The sequence below is a fragment of the Oncorhynchus kisutch genome, linkage group LG30 (assembly GCF_002021735.2).
Source record: "Oncorhynchus kisutch isolate 150728-3 linkage group LG30, Okis_V2, whole genome shotgun sequence".
NCBI lineage: Eukaryota > Metazoa > Chordata > Actinopteri > Salmoniformes > Salmonidae > Oncorhynchus > Oncorhynchus kisutch.
In genome coordinates, this window is record NC_034203.2 from 23,279,735 (window position 1) to 23,287,618 (window position 7,884).

Here is a 7,884-nt window from a genome sequence, read left to right on the forward strand (position 1 = left end):
GTCCACAAACTTTGAACTTTAAGTCCCAAAAAAATCGTGTCCCCTAAATGAAAGTTCCTGTTTACCCAAAAACATGACACAATCAATGAGTCTTTTCAATATTTCCCTATTTTTCTTCACCTTTTCATTGGTTGCAGCTCCGGAGCAGCTCACTTGCAGCTCCGTTGCCCTGCACGCTTGTTCATTGAGCTGTAGATCCACTCGGGTGTCCCCAAAAGTTTTCAAAAGCACCATTGCTTGTAAGTGCCCAGGCGTACTTTGGTGTCCTGTTGCTGCCTTTGTTAGACAACTCAAGTTTGCAAAGCCAGTATGGCTCCAAACACCAAATCGATCACTTGCAAATAATAGGCATTCCCAGCAGTACAGTTTGCAGTGCTTCTCGGAGCCTGTGAGCCATTGATAGCGCTCGTAGTTGGAACTTTGAAAGTGGCGAACGAACCCCTTTCCCGCCTGTGACAGGCTTTATAGCGTCGGCGTCGGGCGACCTCTCCTTACAATGTCTAACTTTTTTTGAAAAGTTTGTCTTGAGAATGGCTTTATAATTATATCCTCGACCAAATCGATATCTTCTCCTTCCACCATTGTGGGTTGAAAAAACAGCTTAGTAGTACGCAAATTAATTTGTTTATCAAATTCAGTTTCCTAGTTCTGAGGTTCTGCATAGACCTGCCCATAGGACCTGCCTCTCAATATTGGTAATCCAATCAAAAGACGTGCACACACTACGTCTGCTAGCTGGCTCCTGTGTAACACTGGAGCCAGCCAGCAGGCGTACAATAGCCAACTCTAAAGCTGATTGGTTGACACTAAATTTTAATTTCCATTCACTTTAAGCTACAAGCGCCCGCACTGTTGATTCTGAAGGCCTGAGGGCAGATTTTAGACCCCTGGCAACACATGATGGCTGAATATGATTGGATAAAAGATCTAACATAAAGACCAGCCCTCCAAATCTCAACCTGGGGCTGGAAGCAGTGCAATCAAGAGGAAAGTTATGAAATGAAGAGTATAACTCTTACTCTGGGGAATAATTTAATACATATTTGTGGGAAAATATATATATATATATAGGCCAGCAGAGAAGGCCTTGCTGGCCCACCACTGAATCTGACTATGGTGGAGGTCATGTGGTTCTTCACATTCACACATCTGGCAAACACAGACTATATCAAATAAAACCAAAGTTTATTTGTCATATGCACAGGATACAGAAGGTGTAAATGGTACAGTGAAATAGTTACTTGCATATTTGTATAGTAGCAATATCAAAAATAGAAAGTGCCCAGATAAATATTTTATAAATATTAAATGATTCTTACCCAGACACACTTGTCTAAAGTGATGGGTCGTGTGAAAGAAATGCTATAACCAACCCCCAGCCACATCTATCTAAGTAGATGGGTCACTATTGTCTAGACCAGTGGTTCCCAAACTTTTTGTTGTTGTCCCGTACCCCTTCAAACTTTCAACCTCCAGCTGCGTACCCCCTCTAGCACCAGGGTCAGCGCACTCTCAAATGTTGTTTTTTGCCATCATTGTAAACCTGCTACACACACACACACTATACAATACATTTATTAAACATAAGAATGAGGGTGAGTTTTTGTCACAACCTGGCTCGTGGTAAGTGACAAAGAGCTCTTATAGGACCAGGGCACAAATAATAATAATCAATAATTTTGCTCTTTATTTAACCATCTTACATATAAAACCTTATTTGTTCATCACATTTTTATTTGATTTGAAAATTCTGAATAACTCACCACAGGTTAATGAGAAGGGTGTGCTTGAAAGGATGCACATGACTCTGCAATGTTGGGTTGTATTGGACAGAGTCTTAAATTATTTTCCACACACAGTCTGGGCCTGTATTTCATTTTCATGCTAGTGAGGACCGAGAATCCACTCTCACATAGTTATGTGGTTGCAAAGGGCATCAGTGTCTTAACAGCTCGATTTGCCAAGGCAGGATACTCTGAGCGCAGCCCAATCCAGAAATCGGGTAGGCGCTTCTGATTCAATTTAATTTTCACAGAACCGCTTGTTGTAATTTCGATGAGGCTCTCTTGTTCAGATATCGGCAAGTGGGCTGGAGGCAGGGTATGAAAGGGATAACGAATCCAGTTGTTTATGTCATCCGTTTCAGGAAAGTACCTGCGTAATTGCGCACCCAACTCACTCAGGTGCTTCGCTATATCATATTTTACATTGTCCATAAGCTTGGACACTAAAATCATGCAATGATGGAAAGACCTGTGTCCTTGTTAATGCAGACAGAGAAGAGCTCTGCCTTCTTAATCATAGCTTCAGTTTTGTCCATAACATTGAATATATTTTAGGAGAGTCCCTGTAATCCTAGATTCAGATCATTCAGGCGAGAAAAAACATCACCCAGATAGGCCAGTCGTGTGAGAAACTCGTCATCATGCAAACGGTCAGACAAGTGAAAATGATGGTCATTAAAGAAAACTTTGAGCTCATCTCTCAATTGAAAAAAACGTGTCAATACTTTGCCCCTTGATAACCAGTGCACTTCTGTATGTTGTAAAAGCCTTACATGGTCGCTGCACGTATCATTGCATAGTGCAGAAAATACATGAGAGTTCAGGGGCCTTGCTTTAACAAAGTTAACCATTTTCACTGTAGCATCGAAAACGTCTCTCAAGCTGTCAGGCATTCCCTTCGCAGAAAGAGCCTCTCGGTGGATGCTGCAGTGTACCCAAGTGGCGTCGAGAGCAACTGCTTGCACGCGCGTTACCACTCCACTATGTCTCCATGTTATGGCTTTTGCGCCATCAGTACAGATACCAACAGGAGCAGCAGCTACATCTGGACCGGACCGTTAGTGGAATTCCCACGAGAGAGTAACGGTTAATGTGATTGGATGTTAATTATTTGACTAGGCTACCTGTATATGACATTGTGTTGTTATTTCGCTGAACACTAGATGGTAAAATGTTTATTTTAGCAGTAAAACGAGGCTACTCAGGCGGGAAAAAAACTCACCTAAATGTATAGCCCCGTTGGAAAATATAAATGGACTGTTTGAAAATGTGAAGGAAAAAAATGTAAAAATCACATTTTTATTTGATGTACCCCCAACGGCATTGCGCGTACCCCTGGGGAAATGAATACCTGGTCTAGACATATACACATGTTCATTAAATAAAATAGATTACGGTAATCACCCCTAGACACAACTGGCTAACTTGATGGGTCATGTAATCATCTGGCAAAGGGGAGTCTTTTGTTTAGACATGTAGCTTAAAAAATCAAATCAAATGTATTGGTCTCATGTGCTGAATAAAACAGGTACCTTACAGTGAAATGCTTACTTTTGAGCCCCTAACCAACAATACAGTTAAAAAAAATATGGATAAGAATAAGAGATAAAAGTAACAAGTAATTAAAGAGCAGCAGTAAAATAACAATAGCGAGACTATATACGGGGGGGTGGGGGGGGGGGGGTACATGTAGGTAGAGTTATTATAGTGACTATGCATAGATGGCAACAGATTAGCAGTTGTGTAAAGAGGGGTAAGGCACTGCAAATAGCCTGGGTATCCATTTGACTGGATGTTCAGGAGTCTTATGGCTTGGGGTAGAAGCTGTTGACTAGACTTGGCGCTCAGGTACCACTTGCCGTGCGGTAGCAGAGAGATCAGTCTATGACAAGGGTGGCTGGAGTCATTGACAGTTTTTAGGGCCTTCCTCTGACACCGCCTGGTATAGAGGTCCTGGAAGGCAGGAAGCTTGGCCCCAGTGATGTACTGTACCATTCGCAATACCCTCTGTAGTGCCTTGCGGTCGGAGGCCGAGCAGTTGCCATACCAGGCAGTATGCTCTCGATGGTGCAGCTTTAGAACCTTCTGAGGACCCATGCCAAATCTTTTTCAGTTTCCTGAGGAGAATACGTTTTGTCGTGCCCTCTTCAAGATTGTCTTTGTGTGCTTGGACCATGTTAGTTTGTTGGTGATGTGGACAACAAGGAACTTGAAGCTCTCAACCTGCTCTACTGCTGCCCTGGCAATGAGAATGGGGGCGCGCTCAGTCCTCTTTTTCCTGTAGTCCACAATCATCTCCTTTGTCTTGATCACGTGAGAGAGAGGTTGTTAACCTGACACCACACGACCAAGTCTCTGACCTCCTCCCTATAGGCTGTCTCGTTGTTGTCAGTGATCAGGCCTATCACTGTTGTGTCATCTGTAAATGTAATGATGGTGTTGGAGTCATGCCTGGCCGTGCAGTCATGAGTGAACAGGGAGTACAAGAGGGGACTGAGCACGCACCCCTGAGGGGCTTCTGTGTTGAGGATCAGCGTGGCAGGTGTTGTTATCTACCCTTACCACCTGGGGGCGGCCCGTCAGGAAGTCCAGGATCCAGTTGCAGAGGGAGGTATTTAGTCCCAGGATCCTTAGCTTATTGATGAGCTTTGAGGGCATTATGGTGTTGAATGCTGAGCTGTAGTCAATGAATAGCATTCTCACAGATGTTCCCTTTATCCAGGTGGGAAAGGGCCGTGTGTGGTGCAATAGAGATTGCATCATCTGTGGATCTGTTGGGGCGGTATGCAAATTGGAGTGGGTCTAGGGTTTCTGGGATGATGGTGTTGATGTGAGCCATGACCAGCCTTTCAAAGCACTTCATGGCTACAGACGTGAGTGCTACGGGTCAGTAGTCATTTAGGCAGGTTACCTTAGAGTTCTTGAACACAAAGACTATGGTGGTCTACAGACTCAGACAGGGAGAGGTTGAAAATGTCAGTGAAGACACCAGTTGGTCAGCGCATGCTCACAGTACGCGTCCTGGTAATCCGTCTGGCCCTGCGCCATTGTGAATGTTGACCTGTTTAAAGGTCTTACTCACATCGGCTGCGGAGTTCTTTATCACACAGGCTTCCGGAACAGCTGGTGCTCTCATGCAGGTTTCAGTGTTGTTTGCCTCGAAGCGAGCATAGAAGTAGCTCATCTGGTAGGCTTGTGTCACTGGCCAGCTCTCGGCTGTGCTTCCCTTTGTAGTCTGTAATGGTTTGCAAGCACTGCCACCTCCGATGAGCATCAGAGCCGGCATAGTACGATTCGATCTTAGTCCTGTATTGACGCTTTGCATGTTTGATGGTTTATCGGAGGGCATAGCGGTGATTTCTTATAAACGTCCGGAGAGATCCGCTCCTTGAAAGCTGCAGCTCTAGCCTTTAGCTCAGTGCAGATGCTGCCTGTAATCCATGGCTTTTGGTTGGGGTATGTACTTATGGTCACTGTGGGGACGATGTCATCAATGTACTTATTGATTAAACCAATGACTGATGTGGTGTACTCCTCAATGCCATTGGAGGAATCCTGGAACATATTACAGTCTGTGCTAGCAAAACAGTCCTGTAGCTTAACATCTGCTTCCTCTGACCACTTTTTTATTGATCTAGTCACTGGTGCTTCCTGCTTAAATTGTTGCTTGTAAGCAGGAATCAGGAGGACAGAATTATGGTCAGATTTTCCAAATGGAGAGCGAGGGAGAGCTTTGTATGCGTCTCTGTGTGTGGCGTATAGGTGGTCCAGAGTTATTTTTCCTCTGGTTGCACATTTAACATGCTGATAGAAATTTGGTAAAACAGATTTAAGTTTCCCTGCATTAAAGCCCCTGGCTACTAGGAGTGCCACCGCCTCTGGGTGAGCGTTCTCTTGTTTGCTTATTGCGGAATACAGCTCATTCAATGCTATCTTAGTGCCAGCCTCTGACTGTGGTGGTATGTAAACAGCTACGAAAAATATAGATGAAAACTTTCTCGGTAGGTAGTGTGGTCTACAGCTTATCATGAGATACTCTACCTCAGGCAAGCAATAGCTCAAGACTTCCTTAGTTATCGTGCACCAGCTGTTGTTTACAGATATACATAGTCTGCCTCCCCTTGTCTTACAAGACGCTGCTGTATTATCCTGCCGGTACATTGCATAACCAGCCAGCGGTATGTTGATATTGTCGTTGTTCAGCCACGTCCATGAGGCATAAGATGTTACAGTTTTAATGTCCCGTTGGTAGTTTAATCTTCCACGTAGATCATCGATTTTATTCTCCAAAGATTGCATGTTTGCAGGCAGAATGGAGGGAAGTGGGGGTTTATTCGATCGCCTATGAATTCTCAGAAGGCAGCCTGACCTTCGGCCCCTCTTTCTCCGCCTCCTCTTCACGCAGATCCCGGGGATCGGGGCCTGTTCCCGAGGAAGCAGTATGTCATTCGCGTCGGGCTCGACAGAGTCATGAAAGGGAAAAAAAGGATTCTGCTAGTTCGTGGTGAGTAATCGCAGTCCTGATGTCTAGAAGTTATTTTCGGTCATAAGAGATGGTAGCAGCAACATTATGTACAAAATAAGTACAAAAATAAGTTACAATCAACGCGAATAAACAAACAAGAAAACAATCGGCTGGGGGCACGCAAAACGTTAGCCTTCATCTCCGGCGCCATCTTATCAGGTAGCTAACATTAGCTACCTGATAGCTTGCTAGCTAAACAATGAACCTAATGGTGCTTTCAAGACAACAGGGAACTTGGAAAAATACAAGGTCAAATCATGACATCAGTGATCTTCAGGTTGGAAAGTCTGGGCTCTAGAAAGAGGCCCGGGTTCACGGACTTGGCATTCCGTGTTGGATGACTGTTCAAAATTATTTTTCCCAGTTGGAGCTTGTTTTGTCTGAGTTCCTAGTTGTCTTGTACGCACTGAAGTTGTAAGTCTGAGATTTCCCGAGTTCCTAGTTTCGAGTTCCCAGTTGTTTTGAATGTGGCAATAATATCAACCCACACTGATTGTCATAGCTAGCCACCATGCATAGCTAGCTAACATTAGGCTATAACTAGCAATGCAAGTAGATTTCTGAGATGTGAATAATATTTATTCTCGAGCCAGCCAGCTAACGTTAGCTACCTAGCTAACAGTAAGCTTTAACTTGCAGTGAAAATGACTTGCTGACAAAATTAGAAACATATAATATCTGAAAATGTAGCTAGCTAGACTCTCACTTGTATACATGGATGAACGCTTCGCCCTCTCTGTCAGATGCCATGGTTGCCCTAAGTTTGTAGATGAAATTCAGAGACAGTTGTTTCATACAACAGCCTTCTGTGTTCTCTTTTCAACTCCCTCCGCATATTTGCAATCGAACAGCAGAACTTTTAACATCTCCTTAGCCATCATACTCTGTTTCCATCGGGGATTCCACTGATTTTCTTCCCCATCACTGTCATCAGAAGACTCTACAATATCTGATTCAATGAAAATGTTTTTACCTACATCAGGGATTTCCTCATCATCTGATTCATTTTCAGAGTCAGAGAGTGCCAGCATGGCACTAGCTTCTTCCAGAAAGTGGAGAGCATTAGCATCGCTTTTGTACTTCTTCATGATATCTTTCAAAAAAGCTGCGGTAGAAAGGATTATCTGCACGAGTGGCGGTCAGTGCCAAGGGAGTATGGTTATTTATTTTATTAGCATGACCTTATTTCTATTACAGCATATTGGATATTCGCCCAGCTCAATGCAACATCGATAGGTTTAGGCTACTACATGATACTCACATTTTTCTTGTACCCATCATGACGCTGCTAAAACCTACAGAAGTCTAAGAATTAAAGGTTACAAGCTTACAAAGTTTAGTCAACATAGCTACTAGAACTAACACATTAGTAAACCCGCTAAAATCATGCGGTACAGTGTACAGTCAGAAAGCAGTTTCGCAGTTTCACCAGCAGGCCCGGGTGGCAATCTTTCTCTCTGTCTTTCTCTCTCTCGTTCAAATGCCTCTCCTGTGAAGTAGTGATGTGCGACATACACCTAGTTACCTGAAACGAGTCACATACAGTATGTACACTCCTACATCGTTTTTAATGTT

General features: G+C 43.7%; 1 protein-coding gene across 1 annotated transcript in view; it reads left to right on the forward strand.

The window, feature by feature from the left end:
- LOC109874707 (E3 ubiquitin-protein ligase HECW1-like) overlaps positions 1-7,884 on the forward strand; it is a 65,425-nt gene that overhangs the window by 52,639 nt on the left and 4,902 nt on the right. The window lies entirely within an intron of this gene.